Here is a 13,388-nt window from a genome sequence, read left to right on the forward strand (position 1 = left end):
ATCCAATTCCTTGGTTACCCAGTCAAAAAAGTCAATCAGATTTGTCTGACAGGATCTTCCAATGGTGAATCCATGCTGCCTCTGGTCCAGCAATTCTCCCGACTGTAGATAGTTCACTATTCTCTCTTTCAACAGTGACTCCATTACTTTTCCCACCACTGAAGTGAGGCTAACCGGTCTGTAGTTACCAGCCTCTTCTCTGTTCCCACTCTTGTGAAGCGGGACCACCACCGCTCTCCTCCAATCATTCGGCACCACTCCCGTTTCTAGGGATCTATTGAATAGGTCACACAGCGGACCTGCCAGCACATCTCTGAGCTCCCTCAGTATTCTGGGATGAACTTCATCAGGCCCCATGGCTTTGTCCACTTTCAGTTTCACCAGCTCTTCCCATACATTTCTACTGTAAATGGAGTTACATCTACTCCATTCCCCTCCAGTTTCTTGTTAACTAGTGTCGGTCCTTCTCCAGGGTCCTCTTTAGTGAACACAGAACTGAAGTATTCATTTAATATTTCTGCCATTTCTTCGTCTCTCTCCACGCATTGATCCTTTCCACCTTTCAATTTCACTATACCATTTTGAACTTTTCTCTTTTCACTGATATATCTGAAAAATGTTTTGTTACCACTCTTTACCTCTTTGGCAATCCTCTCTTCCGCTTGACTTTTTGCCATCTTGATTAATTTCTTTCGTCTCCCTCAGTTCTACCAGATATTCTTCTTTGTGTTCCTCCTTTTGGGATCTTTTATATTTCTTGAATGCTGTTCTTTTAGCCTTTATTTTGTCAGCCACCTCCTTTGAGAACCAGATAGGTTTCATTTTTCTTTTGCTTTTCTTTACTTTTCTAACATATAGATTAGTTGCCTTGGTGATTGCTCCTTTTAGATTGGTCCACTGTTGATCCACATCTCTCTCGTTTTCCCAGCCTTTTAGTTCTTCCTCCAGGTACTTCCCCATTTCATCAAAGTCTGTGTTTTTGAACATCAAAACTTGGGTTTTTGTGCTTCTTTTCCGTGTCCTTTTTGTGATATTAAACCATACCGTTTGATGATCACTGGTGCTGAGGTGGGCACCCACCTGGACGTCTGAGACATTATCTCCATTAGTGAGCACTAAGTCGAGTATAGCTCCTTCTCTCGTGGGTTCCATTACCATTTGTTTGAATAAAGCTACTTGCAGGGCATCTACTATTTCTCTACTATTTTTAGATTCTGCAGATGGGATTCTCCAGTCTACATCTGGCATATTAAAGTCTCCAACGATCACCACTTCTCCTTTCTTTGCTATCCTGTGGATGTCTTCAATCAGATCTCTGTCCAGCTCTTCCTTTTGGTTTGGAGGCCTGTAAACCACTCCAATAAAAATGGATGCCCCATCTTTTTTTAAGTCTGCCCATAGTGCTTCTTCTTTGCCCCATCTTCCTTGCAGCTCAGATGCTTGGATATTGTTTCTGACATATAGAGCCACTCCTCCCCCTTTCCTATCCTCTCTGTCCTTCCTTAACAAGTTATAGCCTGGTATTGCCGTATCCCAGTCATGATATTCCGTGGTACTCCACTCCCCCTCGTGGAAGAGTATATCCCTTGTCTCAGCCTGAGACTCGGGCTATGTCGGACTATATTGCTGAAAACCCAGTCATGATATTCCGTATCCCAGTCATGATATTCCATGATACTCCACTCCCCCTCGTGGAAGAGTATATCCCTTGTCTCAGCCTGAGACTCGGGCTATGTCGGACTATATTGCTGAAAACCTTGCGAAAGGGTTCATCCGGCCTTCGAAGTCTCCCGCAGGGGCGGGTTTCTTTTTTGTTGCCAAGAAGGATGGTACCTTGAGGCCTTGTATAGATTACCGCGGACTCAATGCCATTACTAAGAAGAATCGCTACCCGCTTCCTTTAATTCCTGAGTTATTAGACAGACTTCAAGGAGCCCGAGTTTTCACTAAGCTAGATCTCCGTGGGGCTTACAATTTGGTCTGTATCCGTCCCGGGGATGAATGGAAGACGGCTTTCAATACCCGGGACGGGCATTATGAATACCTAGTGATGCCATTTCGGGTTGTGTAATGCCCCCGCGGTGTTTCAACACTTAATGAATGAGATTCTTCGGGATTTACTGCACTCATGCGTGATTGTGTATTTGGATGACGTCCTCATTCACTCTTCAGACTTGTCCTCCCACCGGCAACACGTTCGACAAGTGCTCCAGATCTTGCGGGACCATCATTTATATGCAAAATTTGAGAAGTGTCTCTTTGAACAAGAGTCGCTGCCCTTTTTAGGGTATATCGTCTCAGCAACCGGATTCCGTATGGACCCCAGCAAAGTGTCCGCCATCCGGAAATGGCCCCGTCCGGTGGGTCTAAAGCCCCTGCAACGTTTTTTGGGGTTTGCAAACTTCTACAGACACTTCATTCCTCAGTTTCCAGATTAGTGGCACCCCTAACCGCTCTGACCAGAAAGGGTGCAGAAATTCGAGTATGGCCTCAAGAGGCTTGTAAAGCCTTTGAAGACTTAAAAGAGGCGTTCCTCCAGGACACCTGTTTACGACATCCGGACCCAACACGGCCTTTCTTCGTAGAGGTGGATGCCTCTAGTATAGCCGTGGGGGCGGTCCTGTCTCAGAACTCTAGTTCCGGACATCTTCTACCCTGCTCCTACTTCTCCAGGAAGTTCACCCCAGCTGAAGGCAACTATGGAATAGGAGACAAGGAGTTGTTAGCGATTAAATTGGCACTGGAAGAGTGGAGACAGTGGCTGGAGGGGTCCCTTCATCCGGTGACCATTTACACGGATCACAAAAATTTGGAGTTCCTGAATCAAGCCCAACGGCTTAATCCGAGACAGGCGCGTTGGTCGCTTTTCTTTAACCGGTTTGATTTCGTCTTGAAATACCGTCCAGCTTCAAAGAACGTCCGGGCGGATGCTTTGTCTCGTTACGAAGTACGGGAAGAGAAGGAAGATGTCCTTCAACACATCATCGACCCTGCTAAGATCCAGGTAGCCAGTATCACAGTGTCTGCTCTAGGGCGGGTAGTGGTCGCTCGCAGGGATCGCAAGAAAGTCCTCGCTTGGGCTCACGACTCCCTCTCCGGGGGTCACGCCGGAAGAGAAAGGACACTCGATCTTCTAAACCGCTACTATTGGTGGCCCCAAGATACGACAGGATGTGCGCCTGTACGTAGATTCTTGTCCGGTCTGTGCAAGACAAAAACCTCCCAGTGGACGACCATGGGGTCTTCTACAGCCATTACCCATATCCACCGAGCCATGGACCCACATCGCCACAGATTTTGTAGTGGACCTACCACCCTCTGAGGGTAACTCGGTGATATGGGTCACCGTGGATCGCTTCTCAAAAATGATTCATCTGGTACCATTGCCCAAACTACCTTCGGCGCCTGAGCTAGCGCTACTATTCACACAGCACATCTTTCGGGCCCATGGTCTTCCGCAAAGCATCGTATCTGACAGAGGACCGCAATTCACCGCCCGTTTTTGGCGTGCCCTCTGCAAGAAATTTGGGGTACAGCTGAATTTGTCCACTGCATTTCATCCTCAGAGTAATGGACAAACGGAGCGCACGAATCGATCATTAAAGACTTTCCTCCGAAGTTTCATCTCCGAGAAAGGGACTAACTGGGTTTCCCTGCTTCCCTGGGCCGAGTTCGCCTATAACAATCATACACACTCAGTTACTGGGCAAACACCCTTTCAGATAGTATTCGGTCGCCATCTAAGACCTCCAGTACCTGTTCCTATTACCGTTCCTTCACCAGCTGCATTGATAGTAGCCCGTCAGTTCCATCATCTCTGGCAAGTAATCCAACGAAGACTTTCCATGGCCGCGGAAAGAGCTCAACGAAGCGCCAATCGCCACCGACGACCAGCGCCAGTGCTTTTACCTGGTACCAAGCTATGGTTAAGTACCAGAAATCTACAGTTACCTAACCGATCTCGTAAGTTGGCACCGAGATACTGCGGTCCTTTTCCAATAGCAGAACGTATTGGATTGGTCTCCTACAGACTTCGTCTTCCTTCTTCTCTCCGCATCCATAACGTGTTCCACGTTTCTCTACTAAAGCCTGTGGTGCTCTCACGGTTCCATCGACCAACTACTGATGCGCTATCTTCTTCTTCCACTGGAGAACCCACATATCAAGTTCGGGAAGTACTGGATGTACGTTTCCACGCCCGTCGTTGGGAGTACCTTCTAGCTTGGGAAGGTTGCGGCTCCGAGGAGAATTCTTGGGAACCGGCTCGGAACATCTTGGACAAGTCCCTCCTCACTCAATTCCATCAGGACAATCCCGGAAAGCCAGGGCCTCTGCGGAGGGGGCGTAAGAGAGGGGGTACTGTTATAGCCGTGCTCGCCGGGCCCTTACCTCCTCAGCGGGGTCCGGTGTTCGGTCGCGAGTCGCGGGATCCAGGGCCGGCCTGGCCGCATGGCGATGGGCTCTCCGCGTGGGAGACGCCGCCGAGCCCCACAGATGACTCCTCCCCCATGGGGGAACGCGCGCGCGCGAAGGGCGGGCTTTTGACGGCTCAGCACCCGGATGTGCTGAACCGCCCCCTGTCTGACGTCAGCACCAGCGGGGAATTTAAGCCGGCTTCTGTCCTTCCTGCTTTGCCTTGCAACGAGTTCACTTCGGTGGATTAGTTGCTGCTCCAGGTGCTCCTGTTTCTGCTTGTCAGTCTCAGCATTCCAGTTTTCAGATTCCTGTTGCCTGTCTTGATCCCGGATTGTCTTCTCGCTTCTGATTCCTGCTGCTTGCCTTGACCACGGATTGTCTTCTCGCTTCTGATTCCTGCTGCCTGCCTTGACCACGGATTGTCTTCTCGCTCCTGACTCCAGCTGCCTGCCTTGTTCACGGTTCGTCTCTCTCTCTCCTGCCTTCACTCCTGTTCCAGTTCCGGTCCAGGTTTTCTTCCACGCCAGTCCTCTCCTAAGTCCCAGCGGTCCGGGTCCCTACGGGCTCCTCCTGGGGGGACCTCGGACTTCCAGGGTGAAGCCACCTAAGTCCTAGCGACCCGGGCGTTCACAGCTCCTCTGGGGGCGTCACGGGTTTCCAGGCGAAGATCCATCTACGGCTGTGCGTGTCTGCCTCCCGACCGCTTCCCAACAAGGGTCGGCCCAAGGATCCACTTCCGGATCATAACACTACCACCCAGGAAAAAGATCTAGGCATCATAGTGGATAATACTTTGAAATCGTCGGCTCAGTGTGCTGCAGCAGTCAAAAAAGCAAATAGAATGTTAGGAATTATTAGGAAGGGAATGGTTAATAGAACGGAAAATGTCATAATGCCTCTGTATTGCTCCATGGTGAGACCGCACCTTGAATACTGTGTACAATTCTGGTCGCCACATCTCAAAAAAGATATAGTTGCGATGGAGAAGGTACAGAGAAGGGCAACCAAAATGATAAAGGGGATGGAACAGCTCCCCTATGAGGAAAGGCTGAAGAGGTTAGGGCTGTTCAGCTTGGAGAAGAGACGGCTGAGGGGGGATATGATAGAGGTCTTTAAGATCATGAGAGGTCTTGAACGAATAGATGTGACTCGATTATTTACACTTTCAAATAATAGAAGGAATAGGGGGCATTCCATGAAGTTAGCAAGTAACACATTTAAGACTAATCGGAGAAAATTCTTTTTCACTCAATGCACAATAAAGCTCTGGAATTTGTTGCCAGAAGAGGTGGTTAGTGCAGTTAGTGTAGCTGGGTTCAAAAAAGGTTTGGATAATTTCTTGGAGGAGAAGTCCATTAATGGCTATTAATCAATTATACTTAGGGAATAGCCACTGCTATTAATTGCATCAGTAGCATGAGTTCTTCTTAGTGTTTGGGTAATTGCCAGGTTCTTGTGGCCTGGTTTTGGCCTCTGTTGGAAACAGGATGCTGGGCTTGATGGACCCTTGGTCTGACCCAGCATGGCAATTTCTTATGTTCTTAAGCTGCGGCAGATCAGGAACTCTCCGGCGGGCCAGAAGAGTATGAGGGGCTTAAGAAGAGAGACATGGAAGGAATTATGAATCTTTAGTTAAGGGGTTAGCCGAAGTTGGTACGTCACTGGTCCCAATTGTCTGAACACTGTGAAGGGACCAATGAAGCGGGGAGCCAGACACATGGATGGCACCCTTAGTCAGATGTAGCCAAACTCTCTCTCCTCGTTGGAATTGGGATGCTGGTCTGCAGTGGTGGTCTGTGAACCTCTTGGCCATCAAGCCTGCTTGCCTAAGCATACGTTGGGTATGGATCCACAGTTGTTTTAACTTCTCAGCCATCAACTGAGCTACCAGAGATGAGACAGACAAAGACAGTGGCAGCGTTGGGAGCGGCCATTTGCAGTAGATAATCTGAAATGGTGAGGCTCCTGTGGCCATGCAGTGATGCAAGTAATGTGAGAACTCGGCCCAAGGTATGAGATCAGCACAGTCATCTTGCCGAGCACAGACGTAGGTTCTCACAAACTGCTTTAGGGACATAAGAACATAAGAAATTGCCATGCTGGGTCAGACCAAGGGTCCATCAAGCCCAGCATCCTGTTTCCAACAGAGGCCAAACCAGGCCACAAGAGTCTTGCACGTACCCAAACACCAAGAAGATCCCATGCTACTGATGCGATTAAAAGCAGTGGCTATTCCCCAAGTCAACTTTATTAATAGCAGTTAATGGACTTCTCCTGCAACAATGTATCCAAGCCTTTTTTGAACCCAGCTACACTAATACTCCAGGCCCTCATCCTATCGAAACTCTACTACTGTAACTCCATCCTCCTCGGACTCCCTGCCTCCACCTTCAAGCCACTCCAGCTACTGCAAAATGCAACAGCAAACGCTCCATACACATCACCCCGTACTAAAAGACCTACACTGGCTCCCCATAACCCACAGAATTCAATATAAAGCCCTGACCTTCATGCACAAATCCATCAACAACGAGAAAACAGACTGGCTAAAGGACACCCTTCATCCATACACCACGCAAAGAAACCTGCGCTCTAAAAACACTGGATTACTCACTATCCCCTCCATCAAACAAGCCCACCTCACCTCAACACGACAACGCGCAATCTCAATAGCAGGCCCTGCACTGTGGAACAAACTACCAGCAAAACACCGAACAGAACCCTCTTCACAAAACTTCAAGAAAGCACTAAAAACCTGGCTTTTCCGAAAAGCCTATCCCGCCAACAATTAACCCTTGCCACTGAGATCCAACCCCAAACAACCAGCTCTATAACCCACACATAACCCACTAGAGATCTCAATACATCTGCAACCAAAGGCCCATCCTTTTCACAATAACGTTAGCCATTATAATGTTAAGAATTAAGTTGTGTTTGTTATTCAATGTAATAATATTATAATTGTTAGAGCAATACGTAGATGCAGTTTTTTACTATGTTACAATGTAAAGATAATATGACCTGTGGTCACACTATCACTTAAGTTATTATGTAAACCGATGTGACATGTTTGAATATCGGTATATAAAAACAAACAAATAAATAAATAAACAACTGCACTAACCGCATCCTCTGGCAACAAATTCCAGAGTTTAATTGTGCATTGAGTGAAAAAAAAGAATTTTCTCCGATTAGTCTTAAATGTGCTACTTGCTAACTTCATGGAATGCCCCCTAGTCCTTCTATTATCTGAAAGTGTAAATAACCGATTCACATCTACTCGTTCAAAACCTCTCATGATCTTAAAGACCTCTATCATATCCCCCCTCAGCTGTCTCTTCTCCAAACTGAACAGCCCTAACCTCTTCAGCCTTTCCTCATAGGGGAGCTGTTCCATCCCCTTTATCATTTCGGTTGACCTTCTCTGTACTTTCTCCATCACAACTATATCTTTTTTGAGACGCGGCAACCAGAATTGTACACAGTATTCAAGATGCGGTCTCACCATAGAACGATACAGAGGCATTATGACATTTCTGTTTTATTAACCATTCCCTTCCTAATAATTCCTAACATTCTGTTTGCTTTTTTGACTGCTGCAGCACATTTAGCTGACAATTTCAAAGTATTATCCACACAATTTCAAAGTATGTCCACACTGGCGGATATACAGGAATTCAGAGCTGGAAGCTGCCAAACAATCTGGTTCTTCGAAGACCATCCGAATAAAGTCCATGAATCGGGGGAGATCCTGGAGAATGGGGTCCGAGCATTCCCACAGGAGGGAAGCCCAGGCTAGAGCCTTACCCTCAAGTAAGGACAGAATGAAGGCAGTTGTCGTAGTGCTGTCAGGGAACAGTGCAGCCTGGGAGTAAAAGTGCATGTTGCACTGGTTAAGAAATCCCTGGCATAATGAGGAGCAGGAAACTAAATGACCGAGTGCATGGGTGGCACCGGCATCGGAAGACTCGGCGTGGATGGGGTTGCACCTGCACTTGCTGGTACCACAGAGTCAAGGTGGGAGCTGAGATGTTCCATGGACGCCGCTAGTGTCTCCAGGATCCTTTGCTGTTCCAGCATCTTCTGAGCTAGGCCCGGAATAGCCTCTGCCGTTTCCTTGGCCTTGGCAATCTGTTCTGTACGTGGACCCTTGGATCGAGGGGGAGCTATTGCTACCTGTGGGAAGGAGCCTCAAGTCCCCACTGTCGGCAGGCTAGGCTGGAAAGGAGCAGAGACCCCGCGAGAGCTTCACCACTACCAGCCCATGTTCCCCTTAGGTTGAGCCCTCGGGTACCAGGGCCAACTGGACTTTCTTGGTGTCTCTGTGGTTGATGTCCAGTCAAGGGTCCAGGCAGGCGGCGATACTCATGGTTGGTGTCTAGGCAAAGGTTGAGACAGGAGTCAGTCTGATGAACATGATGAGACAAGAAACTCAGGAAACTCACTAGAGCAAGGGACTTGCAGAAGCTAGTCGTCTTGTTGCCAAGGCACTGGCAGAGTGCAGGGACTATCCTTACATAGTCCCTGAAATATAATGTCATCCAAGAGGGCCACGAGGTTTACCTGCAACTGGCCCATTAAATCAAAAGTAATGGCGAATGCACCTAGGGAGCCAGCCAATGTCAGCAGCGCCGGACAGCCCACAGGCTGCGCAGATCCAGCATGGGGCATCCTGTTGTGCTGCGAGCTGGAGGAGAGGCAGGTCGGCGGCAAGGCGATGGCGGTGGGCTCCGGCTGTGACCAGGGAGCCTGGAACCCTGCCGGCTGCACCGCAGCAAAAGGCATGCGGGATCAGATGCCGGGCAGTGCAGCTGACTCACGCAACAGGCTGTTACCTGCGCATATTTATACTTGCTAATCAGGTGTAAGTCAGAATAGAATTCTTTAAAGGCAAAAACTGACTGGGTATAAGGGTCAGGGTAAACTGGGGGCAGTGCAGGTTTAAGAACCAGGAGGATCTTGATGACCTAACAATAGACTGGGCAAATTGGTGGACTAATTGGTAAAACTAGTTATTCCTTCACACGCACATGTTATAAAATTTGATCATTTATATTTATTTTATTTATTTTATTTGTGTTTTTCTATACCGGCATTCATGGGAGTTCGTATCATGTCGGTTTCCATAAAACAAGGGGTGATCAATACATTATAACATACATAACTAAAACATAAGAGTATACATTTATGTTGCTTACCTGATGTAACAGGTGTTCTCACAGGACAGCAGGATGTTAGTCCTCACAAATGGGTGACATCGAGGATGGAGCCCACCACGGAAAACTTCTGTCAAAGTTTAACAGAACTTTGACTGGCCCCTACTGGGCATGCCCAGCAAGGCACTGACCCTGCAGCCAGCAGGGGTCTCCCTTCAGTCTGATTTTCAAAGCTACAGGCAGTGCCTAAAAAAGTAAAAACTAAAACGAACCCAACACCGCGGGGTGGCGGGCGGGTTTCGTGAGGACTAACATCCTGCTGTCCTGTGAGAACACCTGTTACATCAGGTAAGCAACATTTGCTTTCTCACAGGACAAGCAGGATGGTTGTCCTCACAAATGGGTGAGTACCGAGCTGAGGATGTCCTGACTTGCACCAAATGCACCCAACGACGTGCAACAGGCACAACAACTGGGGTGGAATTTGGTAAAGGGCATCCGCACCCTACCGGGAAGGTGGAAGGGTGTTGGTACATCATGTTGGAAAAAGGTTACGCAAGACAGATTGGCCGAAGATGGAGTCCTGTCTTCCAGCTTTGTCCAAACAATAGTGGGCTGCAAAAGTATGGAGAGAACTCCAGGCTGCAGCCCTGCAGATGTCAGGAAGCGGCACCGATCGAAGGTGTGCTACCGAAGTCGCCATGGCCCTCACAGAGTGTGCTTTTACACGGTCTTGAAAAGGAATGCCCGCTTGCTGATAGCAAAAAGAAATGCAGTCCGCCAACCAGGAGGAAAGAGCCTGCTTACCCACAGGTTGTCCTAACTTGTTAGGATGGAAGGAGACAAATAATTGAGTGCTCTTCCTGTGAGCAACTGTACGGTCTAGATAAAAAGCTAGAGCCCGTTTGCAGTCTAGGGTATGCAGAGTCTGTTCTCCGGAGTTGGAGTGGGGCCTGGGAAAAAAGATAGGTAGTATTATGGATTGATTGATATGAAACTCAGAAACTACCTTAGGTAAAAATTTAGGGTGAGTGCGGAGTACCGCCCTGTCTTGCAGGAGCTTAGTGTAAGGCGGATAGGTAACTAGGGCCTGTAATTCACTAACCCTGCGAGCTGAAGTGATAGCCAAAAGGAATAACACTTTCCATGTGAGATACTTTAATTCACAGGAGTGCAGAGGTTCGAAAGGAGGTTTCATTAGATGACCAAGAACCAGATTAAGGTCCCAAGATGGGGCCGGAGGACGTAAGGGTGGCTTCAGATGGAGCAAGCCTTTAAGAAAGCGTGTTACCAGGGGTTGTACTGAAATAGGGACACCCTCTATACCTTTATGGAAAGCGGCTACCGCACTGACATGCATCCTAATGGAAGAGGTTTTAAGACCTGATTCCGATAGATGCCATAAATAGTCCAAGAACTTAGAGATTGGACAGGAAAGGGGATCAAGGGACTGAGAAGTGCACCATGATGTGTACCTTTTCCATTTATATGAATAGGATCTTCTGGTGGAGGGCTTTCGTGAAGCTATCAGGACACGAGAAACCGAATCTGAAAGGTTGAAAGGCTGAAGGACTAACCTTTCAACATCCATGCCGTCAGGGACAAGGCTTGGAGGTTGGGATGGAGGAGGCATCCGCCGTTTTGAGTGAGCAGATGCGGATCCGTTCCCAGAGGGATGTGCCTGCGGATGGAGAGATCCTGGAGTATGGGAAACCACACCTGGCGTGGCCAGTGGGGTGCTATCAGGATCATGGTTCCTCCGTCCTGACGAAGCTTCACGCGAGTCCTTGACAGAAGAGGAAGTGGAGGGAATGCATAGAGCAGACCTGTCGTCCACTTGAGGGAGAAGGCATCCCTCGGCCGAGAGTGCTGGCTCCGAATGAGAGAGCAGTAATCGTCCACTTTGTGGTTCTGAGGGGACGCAAAGAGGTCTATGCGGGGAGAACCCCACTTGTGAAACAGAGAGGTCGCTACCAGAGGATCGAGTGACCACTCGTGTGGTTGGAAGACACGGCTCAGCTGGTCTGCCAATACATTGTCTACTCCCGGCAGGTAAGTGGCTCTGAGGTACATGGAGTGGGAGAGGGCTTCCGCCCAAATCTGCGCAGCTTCCTGACACAGAAGGAAGGAGCCTGTGCCTCCCTGCTTGTTTATGTACCACATGGCCACTTGGTTGTCCGTCTGGATTAAGATTATCTGATTGGATAGATGATCTTTGAAAGTTCTGAGCGCGTAGCGGATTGCTCGAAGTTCCAAGAAATTTATCTGGTGTTCGGCTTCCTCTGGTGACCATAACCCTTGGGTTTGGAAATCGTCCACATGGGCCCCCCAACCGATGTGGGAAGCGTCGGTGGTTAGGATTACTTGTGGATCTGGTAGGAGAAAAGGTAAGCCCTGAAGGAGGTTGACTTGAGTCGTCCATCAGGTTAAAGACAGGCGTAGCGCTTGTGAAACTGTGACTATGGAGGACAGAGGCTGAAAAGCTTGAATCCATTGGTGTCGCAGAGTCCATTGTGTTACTCTCATGGCTAGTCGGGTCATGGGAGTGACTTGAACTGAGGATGCCATGTGTCCTAGGAGAATGAGGAATTGGCGAGCCGTGGCAGTTTGTTGAGACTGGAGCTGGCGAGCTAGGGACATGAGAGTTTGGACCCGTTGAAGTGGAAGGTAGGCCTTTGCCTGTAAGGTGTCCAAGTCTGCCCCAATGAAGGATAAGGTTTGAGATGGGACTAAGCAAGATTTCTCGTAATTGACAAGAAACCCTAAGGAAAGGAGTGTGTGAATTGTCAATTTTAGGGAGGATTGAGCAATCTGAGGGGTAGAGGCCCTGATTAGCCAATCGTCCAGGTAGGGGTAGACGTGGACACCTTCCTTCCTGAGGAATGCTGCTACCACTACGAGACATTTGGTAAAGACTCGTGGAGCAGATGCCAGACCGAAAGGTAGTACCCGGTACTGATAATGGTCGCGGCCTACCAGAAAACGCAGATACTTGCGATGAGATGGTGTTATGGCAATGTGGGTATAAGCGTCCTTGAGGTCGAGAGAGCACAGCCAATCCCCCTTTTGCAGCAGAGGGAGCAGCGCGCCCAGGGTTACCATCTTGAACTTTTCTTTTTGAAGGTACTTGTTGAGGGCCCGAATGTCCAGAATGGGACGTAGCCCCCCTGATTTCTTTGGTATTAGGAAGTATCTGGAATAGAATCCTGTCCCTTGTTGACAGGGAGGGACGGGTTCTATAGCATTTGATTGTAGAAGAAAGGATACTTCTTGTTGTAATTGAGCCAACTGGCTGGTTAGACTCCATGCCTGAAGGGGCGGGGAGTCTGGCGGGAGAGCCATGAAGTTGAGGTGGTAACCCTGTGCGATAATTGCTAACACCCAGTGATCTGAGGTGATCTGTTTCCAACGGTGTAAGAAGTGGAACAGTCGACCCCCTACAGGGATGTAGGGAAGAGGGATCTGGCATGTGCTCAGTACAGGGAAGTCAAAGGCCTGCCGCAGGCCCAGGAGGTGGGGCTACAGTAGGTCTTTGCTTTCTTGGCTGGCGAGGCTGAGGCCTGTTGGAGGACCGTGCAGGACGAGGCCTAGCTGATGGAGGATAATAGCGACGTGGTCGAAAGAACGACTTCTTAGAGTCCTTCTTTGGTGGTTGCTTGGAGGACACGTCAGGTGGGACAGACGAGAGTTGTTTCAACGTCTCATGGTGATCTTTTAACTCTGCCACAATTTGTTGAATTTGTTCTCCAAACAAATTGTCGCCTAAGCAGGGTAGATCAGCAAGACGATCCTGGACCTCTGGGCGAAGGTTAGACG

The 13,388-nt window shown here is 48.8% G+C and overlaps 1 protein-coding gene across 1 annotated transcript in view; it reads right to left on the reverse strand.

Annotated features, from left to right (window-relative positions):
- Positions 1 to 13,388, reverse strand: part of LOC115096249 (deleted in malignant brain tumors 1 protein-like) — a 94,968-nt gene that overhangs the window by 15,282 nt on the left and 66,298 nt on the right. The window lies entirely within an intron of this gene.

The sequence above is a fragment of the Rhinatrema bivittatum genome, chromosome 7 (assembly GCF_901001135.1).
Source record: "Rhinatrema bivittatum chromosome 7, aRhiBiv1.1, whole genome shotgun sequence".
Lineage (NCBI taxonomy): Eukaryota > Metazoa > Chordata > Amphibia > Gymnophiona > Rhinatrematidae > Rhinatrema > Rhinatrema bivittatum.